The following is a 26,568-nucleotide window of genomic DNA, read 5'->3' as shown; positions in this document are numbered from 1 at the left end:
CCATTCTCTGCTTTCCCATTGTCCATGTCCCTCCATTCTCTGCCGACACAATCTCCATGTCCCTCCATCCTATGCTTTCACAATGTGCATGTCCCTCCATTCTCTGCCTACACTATGTGCACGTCCCCCCATTCTCTGTATATACGTTGTCCAGGTCCCTCCATTCTCTGCCTATACATCGTCCATGTGCATTTATTCTCTGTGTACTTATTGTCAATGTCCCTCCATTCTCTGCTTACAGAATGTTCATGTCCCTCCATCCTCTGCTCATGCAACGTCCATTTCCCTCCATTCTCTGCTTACACATTATCCAAGTCGCCCCCTTCTCTGACTGCTCAAGGTCCACATCCCTCCATTTTCTGCATACGCAATGCCGATGTCCGTCCATTCTCGACCTACTCAATGTCTGTGTCCCTCCATTCTCAGTGTACACATTGTCTATGTCCCTCCATTCACTGCTTACACATTGTCCATGTCCCACATTCTCTGCTTACAGAGTGTCCAAGTTCCCCATCCTCTGCCTGCACAATGTCAATGTCCTTCCATCCTCTGCTTGCACAAGCCCATGTCCCCCCATTTTCAGCTTACACATTGTCCATGTCCCTCCATTTTCTGAGTACACAATGTCCATGACCCCCATTCTCTGCTTACACATTGTCTATGTCCCTGCATTCTCTGTGTACACATTGTCATTTTCTCTTCATTCTCTGCTTACACAATGTCTCTATCAACCCCTGCTCTGCGTACACATTGTCCATGTCCCTCCATTCTCTGCTTAAACAATGCACTGGTGCATCAATTCCCTGTGTACAATATGTCCATTTCCCTCCATTCCTGCCTACACAATGTCCATGTCCCTGCATTCTCTGCTTAAACAATGCACAGGTGCCACCATTCTCTGATTAAATAATGCACAGGTGCCTCCATTCTCTGTGTACGATGTGTCCATTTCCCTGCATTCTCTGCCTACACAATGTCCATGTCCCCCCATTCTCTGGTTATCTGATGTCCATGTCCCTCCATTCTCTGATTACACCATGTCCATATCCACCATTCTCTGCTTTCCCATTGTCCATGTCCCTCCATTCTCTGCCGACACAATCTCCATGTCCCTCCATAATATGCTTACACAATGTGCATGCCCCCCCATTCTCCGTATATACATTGTCCAGGTCCCTCCATTCTCTGCCTATACATCGTCCATATGCATTCATTCTATGTGTACTCATTGTCCATTTTTCTCCATTCTCTGCCTACACATTGTCCATGTGCATTTATTCTCTGTGTCTTATTGTCCATGTCACTCCATTCTCTACTTACAGAATGTTCATGTCCCTCCATCCTCTGCTCATGCAACGTCCATTTCCCTCCATTATCTGCTTACACATTGTCCAAGTCGCCCCCTTCTCTGACTGCTCAATGTCCACATCCCTCCATTTTCTGCATACACAATGCCAATGTCCCTCCATTCTCGACCTACTCAATGTCTGTGTCCCTCCATTCTCAGTGTACACATTGTCTATGTCCCTCCATTCTCTGCCTACACAATGTCCATGTCCCGCCATTCTCTGCTTACACCATGTCCATGTCCTCGCGTTCTTTGCTTGCCCATTGTCAATGTCCCTCCATTCGCTGCCTAAACATGCCCATGTCCCTCCATTTTCTGCTTACACAATGTCCATGTCCCTCCATTCTCTGCTTACACATGTGAATGTCCCCGCATTCTATGCTTACTTACGGTCCATGTCCCCACATTCTCTGCCATCACGTTGTCCATGTCCCTCCATTCTCTGATTACACAATGTGTATGTCCCTCCATTCTCTGCCTACACATTTTCCATGTCCCTCCATTCCCTGCCTACACTGTGTCCATGTCAGTCCATTCTCTGCTTACCCATTGTCCATGTCACTCCATTACCTGATTACAGAATGTCCATGTACCTCCATTCTCTGTGTACACATTGTCCATGTCCCACATTCTCTGCTTACAGAGTGTCCATGTTCCCCATCCTCTGCCTGCACAATGTCAATGTCCCTCCATCCTCTGCTTGCACAAGTCCATGTCCCCCCATTCTCTGGTTATCTAATGTCCATGTCCCTCCATTCTCTGATTACACCATGTCCATATCCACCATTCTCTGCTTTCCCATTGTCCATGTCCCTCCATTCTCTGCCGACACAATCTCCATGTCCCTCCATAATATGCTTACACAATGTGCATGCCCCCCCATTCTCCGTATATACATTGTCCAGGTCCCTCCATTCTCTGCCTACACATTGTCCATGTGCATTTCTTCTCTGTGTCTTATTGTCCATGTCCCTCCATTCTCTACTTACAGAATGTTCATGTCCCTCCATCCTCTGCTCATGCAACGTCCATTTCCCTCCATTATCTGCTTACACATTGTCCAAGTCGCCCCCTTCTCTGACTGCTCAATGTCCACATCCCTCCATTTTCTGCATACACAATGCCAATGTCCCTCCATTCTCGACCTACTCAATGTCTGTGTCCCTCCATTCTCAGTGTACACATTGTCTATGTCCCTCCATTCTCTGCCTACACAATGTCCATGTCCCGCCATTCTCTGCTTACACCATGTCCATGTCCTCGCGTTCTTTGCTTGCCCATTGTCAATGTCCCTCCATTCGCTGCCTAAACATGCCCATGTCCCTCCATTTTCTGCTTACACAATGTCCATGTCCCTCCATTCTCTGCTTACACATGTGAATGTCCCCGCATTCTATGCTTACTTACGGTCCATGTCCCCACATTCTCTGCCATCACGTTGTCCATGTCCCTCCATTCTCTGATTACACAATGCCCATGTCCCTCCATTTTCTGCTTACACAATGTCCATGTCCCTCCATTTACTGCTTACACATGTCAATGTCCCCGCATTCTATGCTTACTTACGGTCCATTTCCCACATTCTCTGCCATCACGTTGTCCATGTCCCTCCATTCTCTGATTACACAATGTGTATGTCCCTCCATTCTCTGCCTACACATTTTCCATGTCCCTCCATTCCCTGCCTACACTGTGTCCATGTCAGTCCATTCTCTGCTTACCCATTGTCCATGTCACTCCATTACCTGATTACAGAATGTCCATGTACCTCCATTCTCTGTGTACACATTGTCCATGTCCCACATTCTCTGCTTACAGAGTGTCCATGTTCCCCATCCTCTGCCTGCACAATGTCAATGTCCCTCTATCCTCTGCTTGCACAAGTCCATGTCCCCCCATTTTCAGCTCACACATTGTCCATGTCCCTCCATTTTCTGAGTTGACAATGTCCATGTCCCCCCATTCTCTGTGTACACATTGTCATTGTCCCTTCATTCTCTGCTTACACAATGTCCCTATCAACCCCTGCTCTGCTTACGCATTGTCCATGTCCCTCCATTCTCTGCTTAAACAATGCACTGGTGCATCAATTCCCTGTGTACAATATGTCCATTTCCCTCCATTCCTGCCTACACAATGTCCATATCCCTCGAATCTCTGCTTACCCATTGTCCATGTCCCTCCATCCACTGCCTGCACAATGTCAATGTCCCTCCATCCTCTGCTTACACAAGTCCATGTCCCCCCATTTTCAGCTTACGCATTGTCTATGTCCCTCCATTTTCTGAGTACACAATGTCCATGTCCCCCCATTCTCTGCTTACACATTGTCTATGTCCCTGCATTCTCTGTGTACAGATTGTCATTGTCCCTTCATTCTCTGCTTACACAATGTCCCTATCAACCCCTGCTCTGCTTACACATTGTCCATATCCCTCCATTCTCCGCTTAAACAATGCACTGGCGCATCAATTCTCGGTGTACAATATGTCCATTTCCCTCGATTCCTGCCTACACAATGTCCATGTCCCTCGATTCTCTGATTAAGGTATGTCCATGTCCGTCCATTTCCTGAGTACACCAAATCCGTGTCCCTCCATTCTCTGCTTACCCATTGTCCATGTTCCTCCATCCTCTGCCTACACAATGTCAATGTCCCCCCATTCTCTGCTTACACAGTGTCCATGTCCCTGCATTCTCTGCTTAAACAATGCACAGGTGCCACCATTCTCTGATTAAACAATGCACAGGTGCCTCCATTCTCTGTGTACAATGTGTCCATTTCCCTTCATTCTCTGCCTACACAATGTTCATGTCCCCCCATTCTCTGGTTAACTAATGTCCACGGCCCTCCATTCTCTGATTACACCATGTCCATATCCCCCATTCTCTGCTTTCCCATTGTCCGTGTCCCTCCATTCTCTGCCGACACAATCTCCATGTCCCTCCATCCTATGCTTACACAATGTGCATGTCCCTCCATTCCCTGCTTTTACTATGTGCACGTCCCCCCATTCTCTGTATATACATTGTCCAGGTCCCTCCATTCTCTTCCTATACATCGTCCATATGCATTCATTCTATGTGTACTCATTGTCCATTTTTCTCCATTCTCTGCCTACACATCGTCCATGTGCATTCATTCTCTGTGTCTTATTGTCCATGCCCCTCCATTCTCTGCTTACAGAATGTTCATGTCCCTCCATCCTCTGCTCATGCAGCGTCCATTTCCCTCCATTATCTGCTTACACATTGTCCAAGTCGCCCCATTCTCTGACTACTCAATGTCCACATCCCTCCATTTTCTGCATACACAATGCCGATGTTCCTCCATTCTCGACCTACTCAATGTCCGTGTCCCTCCATTCTCAGTGTACACATTGTCTATGTCCCACCATTCTCTGCCTACACAATGTCCATGTCCCTCCATTCTCTGCGTACACAATGTCCATGTCCTTGCATTCTCTTTCTACACATTGTCAGTGTCCCTCCATTCTCTGCCGAAGCAATGTCAACTTTCCCCACATTCACTGCTTGCACAATATCCATGTCCCTGCATTGAATGCTTTCACAATGTCCATGTCCCACAATTCTGTATGTACACAATGTCCATGTCCCTCCATTCTCTGCCTACAAAACGTACATGTGCATTCATTCTCTGTGTACACATTGTCCATGTCCTTCCATTCTCCGCTTACACAATGTCCATCTCCCTCCATTCTCTGCTTACACACTGTCCATTTCCCCCCATTCTCTGCTTAAACAGTCCGTGTAGCACCATTCTCTCTGTAAACATTGTCCATTTCACTGCATTCTGTGCCTACACAATGTCCATGTCCATCCATTTTCTGCTTGCACAAATATCATGTCCCTCCATTCTCTGCCTAAGCAATGTCCATTTTCGCCACATTCTCTGCTTACACAATGTCCATGTCCCTGTACTGACTGCTTTCAGAAAGTGCATGTCCCTCCATTCTGTGTACACAATGTCCATGTTGCTCCATTCTCTGCCTAAACATCGTTTGTCCCTCCATTCTTTGCCTACACAATGTCCATGCCCCCATTCTCTGATTACAGAATGTACAAGTACCTCCATTTTCTGCCTACACAACGTACATGACCCTCCGCTCTCTGCTTTCACAATGTCCATTTCCCCCCATTCCGTGCTTAGACAATGTCCATGTCCCTCCATTCTCTGAGCACACATTGTCCATTTTCCTGCATTCTGTGCCTCCGCAATGTCCACGTCCCCCCATTCTCTGCTTACACTGACCATGTTCTTCCATTCTCTGCCTACACAATGTCCATGTCCATCCATTTTCTGCTTACACAAATATCATGTCCCTCCATTCTCTGCCTAAGCAATGTCCATTTTCGCCACATTCTCTGCTTACGCAATGTCCATGTCCCTGTACTGACTGCTTTCAGAATGTACACGTCCCTCCATTCTCTGCTTACACAATGTCCATGTCCCTCCATTCTCTCGTTACACATTGTCCTTGTCCCTCCATTCTCTGCCTACACAATGTCCATGCCCCCATTCTCTGATTACAGAATGTACAAGTACCTCCATTTTCTGCCTACACGACGTACATGACCCTCCGCTCTCTGCTTTCACAATGTCCATTTCCCCCCATTCCGTGCTTAGACAATGTCCATGTCCCTCCATTTTCTGAGTACACATTGTCCATTTTCCTGCATTCTGTGCCTCCACAATGTCCACGTCCCACCATTCTCTGCTTACACTGACCATGTTCTTCCATTCTCTGCCTACACAATGTCCTTCCTTTCTCTCCCTACAAAATGTCGATGTCCCTCCATACTCTTACGTAATGCCCATTTTCCGCATGTTCTCTGCTTGCTCAATATCCATGTTCCTGCATTCTCTGCCTACACAATGTCCATGTGCATCCATTCCCTGTGTACACATTGTCCATGTGCCTCCATTCTCTGCCTACACCATGTACACGTCCCTCCATTCTCCGCTTACACAATGTCCATCTCCCTCCATTCTCTGCTTACACACTGTCCATTTCCCCCCATTCTCTACTTAAACAATGTCCATGCAGCACCATTCTCTCTGTAAACATCGTCCATTTCACTGCATTCTGTGCCTACACAGTGTCCAGTTCTCCACATTCTCAGCTTGCACTGACCTTGTCCCTGCATTCTCAGCCTACACAATGTCCATGTCCATCCATTTTCTGATTACACAAATATCATGCCCCTCCATTCTCTGCCTGAGCAATGACCATTTTCCCCACATTCACTGCTTGCACAATATCCATGTCCCTGTATTGAATGCTTTCACAATGTCCATGTCCCACAATTCTGTATGTACACAATGTCCATGTGCTTGCATTCTCTTTCTACACATTGTGAGTGTCCCTCCATTCTCTGCCTAAGCAATGTCCATTTTCCCCACATTCACTGCTTGCACAATATCCATGTCCCTGTATTGAATGCTTTCACAATGTCCATGTCCCACAATTCTGTATGTACACAATGTCCATGTCCCTCCATTCTCTGCCTAGACAACGTACATGTGCATTCATTCTCTATGTACACATTGTCCATGTCCTTCCATTCTCCGCTTACACACTGTCCATTTCCCCCCATTCTCTACTTAAACAATGTCCACGCAGCACCATTCTCTCTGTAAACATTGTCCATTTCACTGCATTCTGTGCCTACACAGTGTCCAGGTCCCCACATTCTCAGCTTGCACTGAACATGTCCCTGCATTCTCAGCCTACACAATGTCCATGTCCATCCATTTTCTGCTTACACAAATATCATGTCCCTCCATTCTCTGCCTAAGCAATGTCAACTTTCCTCACATTCACTGCTTGCACAATATCCATGTCCCTGCATTGAATGCTTTCACAATGTCCATGTCCCACAATTCTGTATGTACACAATGTCCATGTGCTTGCATTCTCTTTCTACACATTGTCAGTGTCCCTCCATTCTCTGCCTAAGCAATGTCCATTTTCCCCACATTCACTGCTTGCACAATATCCATGTCCCACATTCTCTGCTTACAGAGTGTCCATGTTCCCCATCCTCTGCCTGCACAATGTCAATGTCCCTCCATCCTCTGCTTGCACAAGTCCATGTCCCCCCATTTTCAGCTTACACATTGTCCATGTCCCTCCATTTTCTGAGTACACAATGTCCATGTCCCCCCATTTTCAGCTTACACATTCTCCATGTCCCTCCATTTTCTGAGTACACAATATCCATGTCCCCCCATTGTCTGCTTACACATTGTCTATGTCCCTGCATTCTCTGTGTACACACTGTCCATTTCCCCCCATTCTCAGCATAAACAATGTCCGTTTAGCACCATTCTCTCTGTAAACATTGTCCATTTCACTGCATTCTGTGCCTACACAATGTCCATGTCCATCCATTTTCTGCTTACACAAATATCATGTCCCTCCATTCTCTGCCTAAGCAATGTCCATTTTCGCCACATTCTCTGCTTACACAATGTCCATGTCCCTGTACTGACTGCTTTCAGAAAGTACATGTCCCTTCATTCTCTGTGTACACAATGTCCATGTCCCTCCATTCTCTCGTTACACATTGTCCTTGTCCCTCCACACTCTGCCTACACAATGTCCATGCCCCCATTCTCTGATTACAGAATGTACAAGTACCTCCATTTTCGGCCTACACAACGTACATGACCCTCCGCTCTCTGCTTTCACAATGTCCATTTTCCCCCATTCCGTGCTTAGACAATGTCCATGTCCCTCCATTCTCTGAGTACACATTGTCCATTTTCCTGCATTCTGTGCCTCCACAATGTCCACGTCCCCCCATTCACTGCTTACACTGACCATGTTCTTCCATTCTCTGCCTACACAATGTCCTTCCTTTCTCTCCCTACAAAATGTCGATGTCCCTCCATACTCTTACGTAATGCCCATTTTCCGCATGTTCTCTGCTTGCTCAATATCCATGTTCCTGCATTCTCTGCCTACACAATGTCCATGTGCATCCATTCCCTGTGTACACATTGACCATGTCCCTCCATTCTCTGCCCACGCCATGTACACGTCCCTCCATTCTCTGCTTACACTATGTCCATTTCCCCCCATTCTCTGTTTACAGAATGATCATATCCCTCCATTCTATGCTTACACAATGTCCATTTAATCCCTTTCTCTGCTTACACAATGCCCATGTACCTCAATTCTCTGCCTACACAATGTGCATGTCCCGCCATCGTCTGCTAACAAAATGTCCATGTCTATCAGTTCACTCTGTACACAGTGTCCATGCCCCTGCATTCGCTGCCTACATAATGTCCATGCCCCCCATTGTCTGATTACAGAATGTCCATGTAATTCCATTCTTTGTGTACACATTGTCCATGTCCCCCCTTCTCTACTTACGGAATGTCCATGTCCTTCCATTTTCTGCTTTCCCATTGGACATGTCCCACCATTGTCTTCCTTCACCATGTTCATGTCCCTCCATCCTCTGGTTAAAGTATGTCCATGTCCCTCCATTTCCTGATTACACCATGTCCATTTCCCTCCATTCTCTGCTTACCCATTGTCCATGTCCCTCCATTCTCTGCCATAACAAAGTCCATGTCCCTCCATCCTCTGCTTACACAATGTCCATGTCCCCCCATTGTCAGCTTATAGAATGTCCATGTCCATCCATTCTCTGTGTACACATTTTCCATGCCCCTCCATTCCCTGACATCTCAATGACCATGTCCCGCCATTCTCTGCTTACACCATGTCCATGTCCCCGCGTTCTCTGCTTACCCATTGTCCATGTCCCTCCATTCTCTGCCTTCACAATGTTCATGTCCTAGATTCTCTGCTTACACATTGTCCATGTCCCTCCATTTTCTGCCTAAAAAATGTCCATGTCCCGCCATTCTGTGCTTACACAATGTCCATGTCCCCCCATTCTCAGCTTAAGCAATGTCCATGTACCTCCATTCTCTGTGTACGCATTGTCCATGTCCCTCCGTTCTCTTACTCTATGCCCATGTGCCTCCATTCGCTGCTTACACAATGTCCATGACCCTCCATTCTCTTCTTACACATGTCAATGTCCCCACATTCTATGCTTACTTACGGTCCATGTCCCCACATTCTCTGCCATAACATTGTCCATGTCCCTCCATTCTCTGATTACACCATGTGTATGTACCCCCATTCTCTGCTTTCCCATTGTCCCTGTCACTCCATTTTCTGATTACAGAATGTCCATGTACCTCGATTCTCTGCCTACACATCGTCCATGTGCATTTATTCTTTGTGTACTCATTGTCCATTTCCCTCCTTTCTCTGCCTACACATCGTCCATGTGCATTCATTCTCTATGTGCTCATTGTCCATGTCCCTCCATTCTCTGCTTACAGAATGTTCATGTCCCTCCATCCTCTGCTCATGCAACGTCCATTTCCCTCCATTCTCTGCTTACACATTGTCCAAGTCGCTCCATTCTCTGACTTCTCAATGTCCACATCCCTCCATTTTCTGCATACACAATGCCGATGTGCCTCCATTCTCGACCTCCTCAATGTCCGTGTCCCTCCATTCTCAGTGTACACATTGTCTATGTCCCTCCATTCTCTGCCTACCCAATGTCCATGTCCCCCATTCTCTGCCTACACAATGTCCATGTCCATCCATTTTCTGCTTATACAAATACCATGTCCCTCCATTCTCTGCCTAAGCAATGTCCATTTCCCCCGCATTCACTGCTTACACAATGTCCATGTCCCCCCATTCTCAGCTTGCACTGACCATGTTCCTGCATTCTCAGCCTAAACAATGTACATGTCCATCCATTCTCTGCCGACACAATGTCCATGTCCCTCCATTCTCTGCCTAAGCAATGTCCATTTTCCCCAATTATCTGCCATAACATTATCCTTGATCCTCCATTGTCTGATTACACCATGTCCATGTCCCCCCATTCTCTTCTTACCCATTGTCCATGTCCCTCCATTCTCTGCTTACACAATGTCCATGTGACGGCATTCTCTGCTTACAGATTGTCATGTCCCTCCATTCACTGCTTACACAATGTCCATGTCGCTCCATTCTATGCCTAGACATTGTCCACGTCCCCCCATTCTCTGATTACACAATGTACATGTCCCTACATTCTCTGTGTACACAATGTCCATGTTGCTCCATTCTCTGCCTAAACATCGTCCGCGCCTCCATTCTCTGCTTACACAATGTCCATGTCCCCATTCTCTGATTACAGAATGTACAAGTACCTCCATTCTCTGCTTTCTCAATGTCCATTTCCCCCCATTCCGTGCTTAGACAATGTCTATGTCCCTCCATTCTCTGAGGACACATTGTCCATTTTCCTGCATTCTGTGCCTCCACAATGTCCACGTCCCCCGATTCTCTGCTTACACTGACCATGTTCTTCCATTCTCTGCCTACACAATGTCCTTCCTTTCTCTCCCTACAAAATGTCAATGTCCCTCCATACACTTACGTAATGCCCATTTTCCGCATGTTCTCTGCTTGCTCAATATCCATGTTCCTGCATTCTCTGCCTACACAATGTCCATGTGCATCCATTCCCTGTGTACACATTGTCCATGTCCCTCCATTCTCTGCCTACACGGTCCATGTCCCTCCATTCTCTTCTTACACAATGTGCAATTCCCTCCATCCTCTGCTAACAAAATGTCCATGTCTATCAGTTCACTCTGTAAACAGTGTCCATGTCCCTGCATTCGCTGCCTACATAATGTCCATGCCCCCCATTGTCAGATTACCGAATGTCCGTGTAACTCCATTCTTTGTGTACACATTGTCCATGTCCCCCCTTCTCTACTTACGGAATGTCCATGTCCTTCCATTGTCTGCTTTCCGATTGGACATGTCCCACCATTGTCTTCCTTCACCATGTTCATGTCCCTTCATCCTCTGCTTATACAATGTCCATGTCCCACCATTCTCTGCTTACACATGTCAATGTCCCAACATTCTATGCGTACCTGCGGTCCATGTCCCCCCATTCTCCGCCATAACATTGTCCATGTCCCTCCATTCCTTGATTACACCATGTCCATGTCCCTCCATTCTCTGCTTAACCATTGTCCATTTCCCTCCATTCCTGCCTACACAATGTCCATGTCCCTCCATCCTCTGGTTAAAGTATGTCCATGTCCCTCCATTTCCTGATTACACCATGTCCATTTCCCACCATTCTCTGCTTACCCATTGTCCATGTCCCTCCATTCTCTGCCGACACAAAGTCCATGTCCCTCCATCCTCTGCTTACACAATGTCCATGTCTCCCCATTGTCAGCTTATAGAATGTCCATGACCATCCATTCTCTGTGTACACATTTTCCATGCCCCTCCATTCCCTGACATCTCAATGACCACGTTCCGCCATTCTCTGCTTACACCATGTCCATGTCCCCGCGTTCTCTGCTTACACATTTTCCATGCCCCTCCATTCCCTGACATCTCAATGACCATGTTCCGCCATTCTGTGCTTACACAATGTCCATGTCCCCCCATTCTCAGCTTAAGCAATGTCCACGTGACGGCATTCTCTGCTTACAGATTGTCATGTCCCTCCATTCCCTGCTTACACAATGTCCATGTCGCTCCATTCTATGCCTAGACATTGTCCACGTCCCCCCATTCTCTGATTACAGAATGTACATGTCCCTCCATTCTCTGTGTACACAATGTCCATGTTGCTCCATTCTCTGCCTAAACATCGTCCGTCCCTCCATTCTCTGCTTACACAATGTCCATGTCCCCATTCTCTGATTACAGAATGTACAAGTACCTCCATTCTCTGCTTTCTCAATGTCCATTTCCCCCCATTCCGTGCTTAGACAATGTCTATGTCCCTCCATTCTCTGAGTACACATTGTCCATTTTCCTGCATTCTGTGCCTCCACAATGTCCACGTCCCCTCATTCTCTGCTTACACTGACCATGTTCTTCCATTCTCTGCCTACACAATGTCCTTCCTTTCTCTCCCTACAAAATGTCAATGTCCCTCCATACTCTTACGTAATGCCCATTTTCCGTATGTTCTCTGCTTGCTCAATATCCATGTTCCTGCATTCTCTGCCTACACAATGTCCATGTGCATCCATTCCCTGTGTACACATTGTCCATGTCCCTCCATTCGCTGCCTACGCCATGTACACGTCCCTCCATTCTATGCTTACACAATGTCCATTTCCCCCCATTCCGTGCTTAGACAATGTCTATGTCCCTCCATTCTCTAAGTACACATTGTCCATTTTCCTGCATTCTGTGCCTCCACAATGTCCACGTCCCCCGATTCTCTGCTTACACTGACCATGTTCTTTCATTCTCTGCCTACACAATGTCCTTCCTTTCTCTCCCTACGAAATGTCAATGTCCCTCCATACTCTTACGTAATGCCCATTTTCCGCATGTTCTCTGCTTGCTCAATATCCATGTTCCTGCATTCTCTGCCTACACAATGTCCATGTGCATCCATTCCCTGTGTACACATTGTCCATGTCCCTCCATTCGCTGCCTACGCCATGCACACGTCCCTCCATTCTATGCTTACACAATGTCCATTTACTCCCATTCTCTGCTTACACAATGGCCATGTACCTCAATTCTCTGCCGACACGAAGTCCATGTCCCTCCATTCTCTTCTTACACAATGTGCAATTCCCTCCATCCTCTGCTAACAAAATGTCCATGTCTATCAGTTCACTCTGTACACAGTGTCCATGTCCCTGCATTCGCTGCCTACATAATGTCCATGCCCCCCATTGTCTGATTACAGAATGTCCATGTAACTCCATTCTTTGTGTACACATTGTCCATGTCCCCCCTTCTCTACTTACGGAATGTCCATGTCCCTCCATTGTCTGCTTTCCCATTGGACATGTCCCACCATTGTCTTCCTTCACCATGTTCATGTCCCTCCATCCTCTGATTACACAATGTCCATGTCCCACCATTCTCTGCTTACACATGTCAATGTCCCAACATTCTATGCTTACTTGCGGTCCATGTCCCCCCATTCTCTGCCGTAACATTGTCCATGTCCCTCCATTCCCTGATTACACCATGTCCATGTCCCTCCATTCTCTGCTTAACCATTGTCCATTTCCCTCCATTCCTGCCTACCCAATGTCCATGTCCCTCCATCCTCTGGTTAAAGTATGCCCATGTCCCTCCATTTCCTGATTACACCATGTCCATTTCCCTCCATTCTCTGCTTACCCATTGTCCATGTCCCTCCATTCTCTGCTTACACAATGTCCATGTCACCCCATTGTCAGCTTATAGAATGTCCATGTCCATCCATTCTCTGTGTACACATTTTCCATGCCCCTCCATTCCCTGACATCTCAATGACCATGTTCCGCCATTCTCTGCTTACACCATGTCCATGTCCACGCGTTCTCTGCTTACCCATTGTCCATGTCCCTCCATTCTCTGCCTTCACAATGTTCATGTCCTAGATTCTCTGCTTACACATTGTCCATGTCCCTCCATTTTCTGCCTAAAAAATGTCCATGTCCCGCCATTCTGTGCTTACACAATGTCCATGTCCCCCCATTCTCAGCTTAAGCAATGTCCATGTACCTCCATTCTCTGTGTACGCATTGTCCATGTCCCTCCGTTCTCTTACACTATGCACATGTGCCTCCATTCGCTGCTTACACAATGTCCATGACCCTCCATTCTCTTCTTACACATGTCAATGTCCCCACATTCTATGCTTACTTACGGTCCATGTCCCCACATTCTGAGCAATAACATTGTCCATGTCCCTCCATTCTCTGATTACACCATGTGTATGTACCCCCATTCTCTGCCTTCCCATTGTCCCCGTCACTCCATTATCTGATTACAGAATGTCCATGGACCTCCATTCTCTGCCTACACATCGTCCATGTGCATTTATTCTTTGTGTACTCATTGTCCATTTCCCTCCTTTCTCTGCCTACACATCGTCCATGTGCATTCATTCTCTATGTGCTCATTGTCCATGTCCCTCCATTCTCTGCTTACAGAATGTTCATGTCCCTCCATCCTCTGCTCATGCAACGTCCATTTCCCAACATTCTCTGCTTACACATTGTCCAAGTCGCTCCATTCTCTGACTTCTCAATGTCCACATCCCTCCATTTTCTGCATACACAATGCCGATGTGCCTCCATTCTCGACCTCCTCAATGTCCGTGTCCCTCCATTCTCAGTGTATACATTGTCTATGTCCCTCCATTCTCTGCCTACCCAATGTCCATGTACCTCCATTCTCTGCCTACACATCGTCCATGTGCATTTATTCTTTGTGTACTCATTGTCCATTTCCCTCCTTTCTCTGCCTACACATCGTCCATGTGCATTCAATCTCTATGTGCTCATTGTCCATGTCCCTCCATTCTCTGCTTACAGAATGTTCATGGCCCTCCATCCTCTGCTCATGCAACGTCCATTTCCCTACATTCTCTGCTTACACATTGTCCAAGTCGCCCCATTCTCTGACTTCTCAATGTAAACATCCCTCCATTTTCTGCATACACAATGCCGATGTGCCTCCATTCTCGACCTCCTCAATGTCCGTGTCCCTCCATTCTCAGTGTACACATTGTCTATGTCCCCCCATTCTCTGCCTACACAATGTCCATGTCCATCCATTTTCTGCTTACACAAATACCATGTCCCTCCATTTTCTGCCTAAGCAATGTCCATTTCCCCCGCATTCACTGCTTACACAATGTCCATGTCCCCCCATTCTCAGCTTGCACTGACCATGTTCCTGCATTCTCAGCCTAAACAATATACGTGTCCATCCATTCTCTGCCGACACAATGTCCATGTCCCTCCATTCTCTGCCTAAGCAATGTCCATTTTCCCCAATTATCTGCCATTACATTATCCAAGATCCTCCATTGTCTGATTACACCATGTCCATGTCTCCCCATTCTCTTCTTACCCATTGTCCATGTCCCTCCATTCTCTGCTTACACAATGTCCATGTGACAGCATTCTCTGCTTACAGATTGTCATGTCCCTCCAATCACTGCTTACACAATGTCCATGTCGCTCCATTCTATGCCTAGACATTGTCCACGTCCCCCCATTCTCTGATTACACAATGTACATGTCCCTACATTCTCTGTGTACACAATGTCCATGTTGCTCCATTCTCTGCCTAAACATCGTCCGTCCCTCCATTCTCTGCTTTCTCAATGTCCATTTCCCCCCATTCCGTGCTTAGACAATGTCTATGACCCTCCATTCTCTGAGTACACATTGTCCATTTTCCTGCATTCTGTGCCTCCACAATGTCCACGTCCCCCGATTCTCTGCTTACACTGACCATGTTCTTCCATTCTCTGCGTACACAATGTCCTTCCTTTCTCTCCCTACAAAATGTCAATGTCCCTCCATACACTTACGTAATGCCCATTTTCCGCATGTTCTCTGCTTGCTCAATATCCATGTTCCTGCATTCTCTGCCTACACAATGTCCATGTGCATCCATTCCCTGTGTACACATTGTCCATGTCCCTCCATTCGCTGCCTACGCCATGCACACGGCCCTCCATTCTATGCTTACACAATGTCCATTTACTCCCATTCTCTGCTTACACAATGGCCATGTACCTCAATTCTCTGCCTACACGAAGTCCATGTCCCTCCATTCTCTTCTTACACAATGTGCAATTCCCTCCATCCTCTGCTAACAAAATGTCCATGTCTATCAGTTCACTCTGTACACAGTGTCCATGTCCCTGCATTCGCTGCCTACATAATGTCCATGCCCCCCATTGTCTGATTACAGGATGTCCATGTAACTCCATTCTTTGTGTACACATTGTCCATGTCCCCCCTTCTCTACTTACGGAATGTCCATGTCCCTCCATTGTCTGCTTTCCCATTGGACATGTCCCACCATTGTCTTCCTTCACCATGTTCATGTCCCTCCATCCTCTGCTTACACAATGTCCATGTCCCACTATTCTCTGCTTACTCATGTCAATGTCCCCACATTCTATGCTTACTTGCGGTCCATGTCCCCCCATTCTCTGCCATAACATTGTACAAGTCCCTCCATTCCCTCATTACACCATGTCCATTTCCCTCCATTCCTGCCTACACAATGTCCACGTCCCTCCATCCTCTGGTTAAAGTATGTCCATGTCCGTCCATTACCTGATTACTCCATGTCCATTTCCTTCCATTCTCTGCTTACCCATTGTCCATGTCCCTCCATTCTCTGCCTACACAAAGTGCATGTCCCTCCATCCTCTGCTTACACAATGTCCATGACCCCCCCATTGTCAGCTTATAGAATGTCCATGTCCATCCATTCTCTGTGTACACATTTTCAATGCCCCTCCAGTCTCTGACATCTCAATGACCATGTCCCGCCATTCTCTGCTTACCCATTTTCCTTGTCCCTGCATTCTCTGCCTACACAAAGTCCATGTCCCTCCATCTTCTGCTTACACAATGTCCATGTCCCCCCATTGTCAGCTTATTGAATGTCCATGTCCATCCATTCTCTGTGTACACATTTTCCATGCCCCTCCTGTCCCTGACATCTCAATGACCATGTCTCGCCATTCTCTGCTTACACCATGTCCATGTCCCCGCGTTCTCTGCTTATCCATTGTCCATGTCCCTCCATTCTCTGCCTTCACAATGTTCATGTCCTAGATTCTCTGCTTACACAATGTCCATGTCCCCCCATTCTCAGCTTAAGCAATGTCCATGTACCACCATACAATGTGTACGCATTGTCCATGTCCCTCCGTTCTCTTACACTATGCCCATGTGCCTCCATTCGCTGCTTACACAATGTCCATGACCCTCCATTCTCTTCATACACATGTCAATGTCCCCACATTCTATGCTTACTTACGGTCCATGTCCCCACATTCTCTGCCATAACATTGTCCATGTCCCTCCATTCTCTGATTACACCATGTGTATGTATCCCCATTCTCTGCTTTCCCATTGTCCATGTCGCTCCATTATCTGATTGCAGAAGGTCCATGTCCCTCCATTCTCTGCTTACAGAATGTTCATGTCCCTCCATCCTCTGCTCATGCAACGTCCATTTCCCTCTGCTTACACATTCTCCAAGTCGCCCCATTCTCTGACTACTCAAAGTCCACATCCCTCCATTTTCTGCATACACAATGCCGATGTGCCTCCATTCTCGACCTCCTCAATGTCCGTGTCCCTCCATTCTCAGTGTACACATTGTCTATGTCCCTCCATTCTCTGCCTACCCAATGCCCATGTCCCCCCATTCTCTGCCTACACAATGTCCATGTCCATCCATTTTCTGCTTACACAAATAACATGTCCCTCCATTCTCTGCCGAAGCAATGTCCATTTCCCACGCATTCACTGCTTACACAATGTCCATGTCCCCCCATTCTCAGCTTGCACTGACCATGTTCCTGCATTCTCAGCCTACACAATGTACATGTCCATCCATTCTCTGCCGACACAATATCCATGTTCCTCCATTCTCTGCCTAAGCAATGTCCATTTTCCCCAATTATCTGCCATAACATTATCCATGATCCTCCATTGTCTGATTACACCATGTCCATGTCCCCCCATTCTCTTCTTACCCATTGTCCATGCCCCTCCATTCTCTGCTTACACAATGTCCAGGTGACGGCATTCTCTGCTTACAGATTGTCATGTCCCTCCATTCACTGCTTACACAATGTCCATGTCGCTCCATTCTATGCCTAAACATTGTCCCCGTCCCCCCATTCTCTGATTACACAATGTACATGTCCCTCCATTCTCTGCTTACACAATGTACATGTCCCTCCATTCTCTCGTTACACATTGTCCTTGTCCCTCCATTCTCTGCCTACACAATGTCCATGCCCCCATTCTCTGATTACAGAATGTACAAGTACCTCCATTTTCTGCCTACACAACGTACATGACCCTCCAATCTTTGCTTTCACAATGTCCATTTCCCCCCACTCCCTGATTAGACAATGTCCATGTCCCTCCATTCTTTGATTACACATTGTCCATTTTCCTGCATTCTGTGCCTCCACAATGTCCACGTCCCCCCATTCTCTGCTTACACTGACCATGTTCTTCCATTCTCTGCCTAAACAATGTCCTTCCTTCCTCTCCCTACAAAATGTCCATGTCCCTCCATACTCTTACGTAATGCCCATTTTCCGCATGTTCTCTGCTTGCTCAATATCCATGTTCCTGCATTCTCCGCCTGCACAATGTCCATGTGCATCCATTCCCTGTGTACACATTGTCCATGTCCCTCCATTCTCTGCCTACGCAATGTACACGACCCTCCTTCTTACACAATGTCCATTTCCCCCCTTTCTCTGTTTACAGAATGATCTTATCCCTCCATTCTATGCTTACACAATGTCCATTTACACCCATTCTCTGCTTATACAATGCCCATGTACCTCAATTCTCTGCCGACACGAAGTCCATGTCCCTCCATCCTCTGCTAACAAAATGTCCATGTCTATCAGTTCACTCTGTACAAAATGTCCATGTCCCTGCATTCGCTGCCTTCATAATGTCCATGCCCCCCATTGTCTGATTACAGAATGTCCATGTAACTCCATTCTTTGTGTACACATTGTCCATGTCCCTCCATTCTCTGCTTACACAATATCCATGTGACAGCATTCTCTGCTTACAGATTGTCATGTCCCTCCAATCACTGCTTACACAATGTCCATGTCGCTCCATTCTATGCCTAGACATTGTCCACGTCCCCCCATTCTCTGATTACACAATGTACATGTCCCTACATTCTCTGTGTACACAATGTCCATGTTGCTCCATTCTCTGCCTAAACATCGTCCGTCCCTCCATTCTCTGCTTTCTCAATGTCCATTTCCCCCCATTCCGTGCTTAGACAATGTCTATGACCCTCCATTCTCTGAGTACACATTGTCCATTTTCCTGCATTCTGTGCCTCCGCAATGTCCACGTCCCCCGATTCTCTGCTTACACTGACCATGTTCTTCCATTCTCTGCCTACACAATGTCCTTCCTTTCTCTCCCTACAAAATGTCAATGTCCCTCCATACACTTACGTAATGCCCATTTTCCGCATGTTCTCTGCTTGCTCAATATCCATGTTCCTGCATTCTCTGCCTACACAATGTCCATGTGCATCCATTCCCTGTGTACACATTGTCCATGTCCCTCCATTCGCTGCCTACGCCATGCACACGGCCCTCCATTCTATGCTTACACAATGTCCATTTACTCCCATTCTCTGCTTACACAATGGCCATGTACCTCAATTCTCTGCCTACACGAAGTCCATGTCCCTCCATTCTCTTCTTACACAATGTGCAATTCCCTCCATCCTCTGCTAACAAAATGTCCATGTCTATCAGTTCACTCTGTACAAAATGTCCATGTCCCTGCATTCGCTGCCTTCATAATGTCCATGCCCCCCATTGTCTGATTACAGAATGTCCATGTAACTCCATTCTTTGTGTACACATTGTCCATGTCCCTCCATTCTCTGCTTACACCATGTCCATGTCCCCGCGTTCTCTGCTTATCCATTGTCCATGTCCCTCCATTCTCTGCCTTCACAATGTTCATGTCCTAGATTCTCTGCTTACACAATGTCCATGTCCCCCCATTCTCAGCTTAAGCAATGTCCATGTACCACCATACAATGTGTACGCATTGTCCATGTCCCTCCGTTCTCTTACACTATGCCCATGTGCCTCCATTCGCTGCTTACACAATGTCCATGACCCTCCATTCTCTTCATACACATGTCAATGTCCCCACATTCTATGCTTACTTACGGTCCATGTCCCCACATTCTCTGCCATAACATTGTCCATGTCCCTCCATTCTCTGATTACACCATGTGTATGTATCCCCATTCTCTGCTTTCCCATTGTCCATGTCACTCCATTATCTGATTGCAGAAGGTCCATGTCCCTCCATTCTCTGCTTACAGAATGTTCATGTCCCTCCATCCTCTGCTCATGCAACGTCCATTTCCCTCTGCTTACACATTCTCCAAGTCGCCCCATTCTCTGACTACTCAAAGTCCACATCCCTCCATTTTCTGCATACACAATGCCGATGTGCCTCCATTCTCGACCTCCTCAATGTCCGTGTCCCTCCATTCTCAGTGTACACATTGTCTATGTCCCTACATTCTCTGCCTACCCAATGCCCATGTCCCCCCATTCTCTGCCTACACAATGTCCATGTCCATCCATTTTCTGCTTACACAAATACCATGTCCCTCCATTCTCTGCCTAAGCAATGTCCATGATCCTCCATTGTCTGATTACACAATATCCATGTCCCCCCATTCTCTGCTTACCCATTGTCCATGTCCCTCCATTCTCTGATTACACAATGTACATGTCCCTCCATTCTCTGCTTACACAATGTACATGTCCCTCCATTCTCTCGTTACACATTGTCCTTGTCCCTCCATTCTCTGCCTACACAATGTCCATGCCCCCATTCTCTGATTACAGAATGTACAAGTACCTCCATTTTCTGCCTACACAACGTACATGACCCTCCAATCTTTGCTTTCACAATGTCCATTTCCCCCCACTCCCTGATTAGACAATGTCCATGTCCCTCCATTCTTTGATTATACATTGTACATTTTCCTGCATTCTGTGCCTCCACAATGTCCACGTCCCCCCATTCTCTGCTTACACTGACCATGTTCTTCCATTCTCTGCCTAAACAATGTCCTTCCTTCCTCTCCCTACAAAATGTCCATGTCCCTCCATACTCTTACATAATGCCCATTTTCCGCATGTTCTCTGCTTGCTCAATATCCATGTTCCTGCATTCTCCGCCTGCACAATGTCCATGTGCATCCATTCCCTTTGTACACATTGTCCATGTCCCTCCATTCTCTGCCTACGCAATGTACACGACCCTCCTTCTTACACAATGTCCATTTCCCCCCTTTCTCTGTTTACAGAATGATCTTATCCCTCCATTCTATGCTTACACAATGTCCATTTACACCCATTCTCTGCTTATACAATGCCCATGTACCTCAATTCTCTGCCGACACGAAGTCCATGTCCCTCCATCCTCTGCTAACAAAATGTCCATGTCTATCAGTTCAGTCTGTACAAAATGTCCATGTCCCTGCATTCGCTGCCTTCATAATGTCCATGCCCCCCATTGTCTGATTACAGAATGTCCATGTAACTCCATTCTTTGTGTACACATTGTCCATGTCCCCCCTTCTCTACTTACGGAATGTCCATGTCCCTCCATTGTCTGCTTTCCCATTGGACATGTCCCACCATTGTCTTCCTTCACCATGTTCATGTCCCTCCATCCTCTGCTTACACAATGTCCATGTCCCACCATTCTCTGCTTACACATGTCAATGTCCCAACATTCTATGCTTACTTGCGGTCCATGTCCCCCATTCTCTGCCATAACATTGTCCATGTCCCTCCATTCCCTGATTACACCATGTCCATGTCCCTCCATTCTCTGCTTAACCATTGTCCATCTCCCTCCATTCCTGCCTACACAATGTCCATGTCTCTCCATCCTCTGGTTATAGTATGTCCATGTCCCTCCATTCTCTGCTTACGTACTGTCCATGTCCCTCCATTCTCTGCCTACACAAAGTCCATGTCCCTCCATTCTCTGTGTACACATTGCTCATGTACCCCTTTCTCTGCTTACGGAATGTCCATGTCCATCCATTCTCTGCTTACCCAATGTCCATGCCCCTCCGTTCTCTGCCTACACATTGTCCATGTCAGCCATTCTCTGATTACGCAATGTTCATGTACCTCCATTCTCTGTATACACATTGTCCATGTCCCTCCATTCTCTGCTTACCAAATGTCCATGTCCCTCTATTCTCTGCTTACACAATGTCCATGTCCCTCCATTCTCTGCCTAGTCAATGTCCATGTCCCCCGATTCTCCGCCGACAAAATGTCCATGTCCCTCCATTCTCTGCTTACACATGTCCATGTCCCCACATTCTATGCTTACTTATGGTCCATTCTCTGCTTTCCCATTGTCCATGTCACTCCATTATCTGATTACAGAATGTCCATGTACCTCCATTCTCTGCCTACACATCGTCCATGTGCATTTATTCTCTGTGTACTCATTGTACATTTCCCTCCTTTCTCTGCCTACACATCGTCCATGTGCATTCATTCTCTATGTTACTCATTGTCCATGTCCCTCCATCCTCTGCTCATGCAACGTCCATTTCCCTCCATTCTCTGCTTACACATTGCCCATGTCGCCCCATTCTCTGACTACTCAAAGTCCACATCCCTCCATTTTCTGCATACACAATTCCGATGTGCCTCCATTCTCGACCTCCTCAATGTCCGTGTCCCTCCATTCTCAGTGTACACTTTGTCTATGTCCCTCCATTCTCTGCCTACCCAATGTCCATGTCCCCCCATTCTCTGCCTACACAATGTCCATGTCCATCCATTTTCTGCTTACACAAATACCATGTCCATCCATTCTCTGCCTAAGCAATGTCCATGATCCTCCATTGTCTGATTACACAATATCCATGTCCCCCCATTCTCTGCTTACCCATTGTCCATGTCCCTCCATTCTCTGATTACACAATGTCCAGGTGACCACATTCTCTGCTTACAGATTGTCATGTCCCTCGAGTCACTGCTAACACAATGTCCATGTCCCACCATTCTATGCCTAGTCATTGTCCATGTCCTCCAAATCTCTAATTACTCAATGTCCGTGACACTCCGTTCTCTGCCTACACATTGTCCATGTCAGCCATTCTCTGATTACGCAATGTTCATGTACCTCCATTCTCTGTATACACATTGTCCATGTCCCACATTCTCGGCTTACACAATGTCCATGGCCCCCCATTTTCAGCTTACACATTGTTCATGTCCCTCCATTCTCTGCTTACACAATGTGTATGTCCCTACATTCTCCGTGTAGACATTGTGATTGTCCCTCCATTCTCTGCTTAGTCAATGTCCATTTTACCCCATTCTCTGCTTACACAATGACCATGTGCCCGCATTCTCTGATTACACGATGTCCATGTCCCTCCATTCTCTGCTTACACTTGCCCATGTCCTCACATTCTATGATTACTTACAGTCCATGTCCCTCCATTCTCTTCTTACACAATGTGCAATTCCCTCCATCCTCTGCTAACAAAATGTCCATGTCTATCAGTTCACTCTGTACACAGTGTCCATGTCCCTGCATTCGCTGCCTACATAATGTCCATGCCCCCCATTGTCTGATTACAGGATGTCCATGTAACTCCATTCTTTGTGTACACATTGTCCATGTCCCCCCTTCTCTACTTACGGAATGTCCATGTCCCTCCATTGTCTGCTTTCCCATTGGACATGTCCCACCATTGTCTTCCTTCACCATGTTCATGTCCCTCCATCCTCTGCTTACACAATGTCCATGTCCCACTATTCTCTGCTTACTCATGTCAATGTCCCCACATTCTATGATTACTTGCGGTCCATGTCCCCCCATTCTCTGCCATAACACTGTACGAGTCCCTCCATTCCCTGATTACACCATGTCCATGTCACTCCATTCTCTGCTTAACCATTGTCCATTTCCTTCCATTCCTGCCTACACAATGTCCATGTCCCTCCATCCTCTGGTTAAAGTATGTCAATGTCCGTCCATTACCTGATTACTCCATGTCCATTTCCTTCCATTCTCTGCTTACCCATTGTCCATGTCCCTCCATTCTCTGCCTACACAAAGTCCATGTCCCTCCATCCTCTGCTTACACAATGTCCATGACCCCCCCATTGTCAGCTTATAGAATGTCCATGTCCATCCATTCTCTGTGTACACATTTTCAATGCCCCTCCAGTCTCTGACATCTCAATGACCATGTCCCGCCATTCGCTGCTTACCCATTTTCCTTGTCCCTGCATTCTCTGCCTACACAAAGTCCATGTCCCTCCATCTTCTGCTTACACAATGTCCATGTCCCCCCATTGTCAGCTTATTGAATGTCCATGTCCATCCATTCTCTGTGTACACATTTTCCATGCCCCTCCTGTCCCTGACATCTCAATGACCATGTCTCGCCATTCTCTGCTTACACCATGTCCATGTCCCCGCGTTCTCTGCTTATCCATTGTCCATGTCCCTCCATTCTCTGCCTTCACAATGTTCATGTCCTAGATTCTCTGCTTACACAATGTCCATGTCCCCCCATTCTCAGCTTAAGCAATGTCCATGTACCACCATACAATGTGTACGCATTGTCCATGTCCCTCCGTTCTCTTACACTATGCCCATGTGCCTCCATTCGCTGCTTACACAATGTCCATGACCCTCCATTCTCTTCATACACATGTCAATGTCCCCACATTCTATGCTTACTTACGGTCCATGTCCCCACATTCTCTGCCATAACATTGTCCATGTCCCTCCATTCTCTGATTACACCATGTGTATGTATCCCCATTCTCTGCTTTCCCATTGTCCATGTCACTTCATTATCTGATTGCAGAAGGTCCATGTCCCTCCATTCTCTGCTTACAGAATGTTCATGTCCCTCCATCCTCTGCTCATGCAACGTCCATTTCCCTCTGCTTACACATTCTCCAAGTCGCCCCATTCTCTGACTACTCAAAGTCCACATCCCTCCATTTTCTGCATACACAATGCCGATGTGCCTCCATTCTCGACCTCCTCAATGTCCGTGTCCCTCCATTCTCAGTGTACACATTGTCTATGTCCCTACATTCTCTGCCTACCCAATGCCCATGTCCCCCCATTCTCTGCCTACACAATGTCCATGTCCATCCATTTTCTGCTTACACAAATACCATGTCCCTCCATTCTCTGCCTAAGCAATGTCCATGATCCTCCATTGTCTGATTACACAATATCCATGTCCCCCCATTCTCTGCTTACCCATTGTCCATGTCCCTCCATTCTCTGATTACACAATGTACATGTCCCTCCATTCTCTGCTTACACAATGTACATGTCCCTCCATTCTCTCGTTACACATTGTCCTTGTCCCTCCATTCTCTGCCTACACAATGTCCATGCCCCCATTCTCTGATTACAGAATGTACAAGTACCTCCATTTTCTGCCTACACAACGTACATGACCCTCCAATCTTTGCTTTCACAATGTCCATTTCCCCCCACTCCCTGATTAGACAATGTCCATGTCCCTCCATTCTTTGATTACACATTGTCCATTTTCCTGCATTCTGTGCCTCCACAATGTCCACGTCCCCCCATTCTCTGCTTACACTGACCATGTTCTTCCATTCTCTGCCTAAACAATGTCCTTCCTTCCTCTCCCTACAAAATGTCCATGTCCCTCCATACTCTTACGTAATGCCCATTTTCCGCATGTTCTCTGCTTGCTCAATATCCATGTTCCTGCATTCTCCGCCTGCACAATGTCCATGTGCATCCATTCCCTTTGTACACATTGTCCATGTCCCTCCATTCTCTGCCTACGCAATGTACACGACCCTCCTTCTTACACAATGTCCATTTCCCCCCTTTCTCTGTTTACAGAATGATCTTATCCCTCCATTCTATGCTTACACAATGTCCATTTACACCCATTCTCTGCTTATACAATGCCCATGTACCTCAATTCTCTGCCGACACGAAGTCCATGTCCCTCCAACCTCTGCTAACAAAATGTCCATGTCTATCAGTTCAGTCTGTACAAAATGTCCATGTCCCTGCATTCGCTGCCTTCATAATGTCCATGCCCCCCATTGTCTGATTACAGAATGTCCATGTAACTCCATTCTTTGTGTACACATTGTCCATGTCCCCCCTTCTCTACTTACGGAATGTCCATGTCCCTCCATTGTCTGCTTTCCCATTGGACATGTCCCACCATTGTCTTCCTTCACCATGTTCATGTCCCTCCACCCTCTGCTTACACAATGTCCATGTCCCACCATTCTCTGCTTACACATGTCAATGTCCCAACATTCTATGCTTACTTGCGGTCCATGTCCCCCATTCTCTGCCATAACATTGTCCATGTCCCTCCATTCCCTGATTACACCATGTCCATGTCCCTCCATTCTCTGCTTAACCATTGTCCATCTCCCTCCATTCCTGCCTACACAATGTCCATGTCTCTCCATCCTCTGGTTATAGTATGTCCATGTCCCTCCATTCTCTGCTTACGTACTGTCCATGT

This window comes from Hypanus sabinus, chromosome 5, assembly GCF_030144855.1.
Source record: "Hypanus sabinus isolate sHypSab1 chromosome 5, sHypSab1.hap1, whole genome shotgun sequence".
In the NCBI taxonomy this organism is placed as follows: domain Eukaryota; kingdom Metazoa; phylum Chordata; class Chondrichthyes; order Myliobatiformes; family Dasyatidae; genus Hypanus; species Hypanus sabinus.
The sequence above is the reverse complement of the archived record's forward strand: the minus strand, read 5'-3'. Positions refer to the sequence as shown.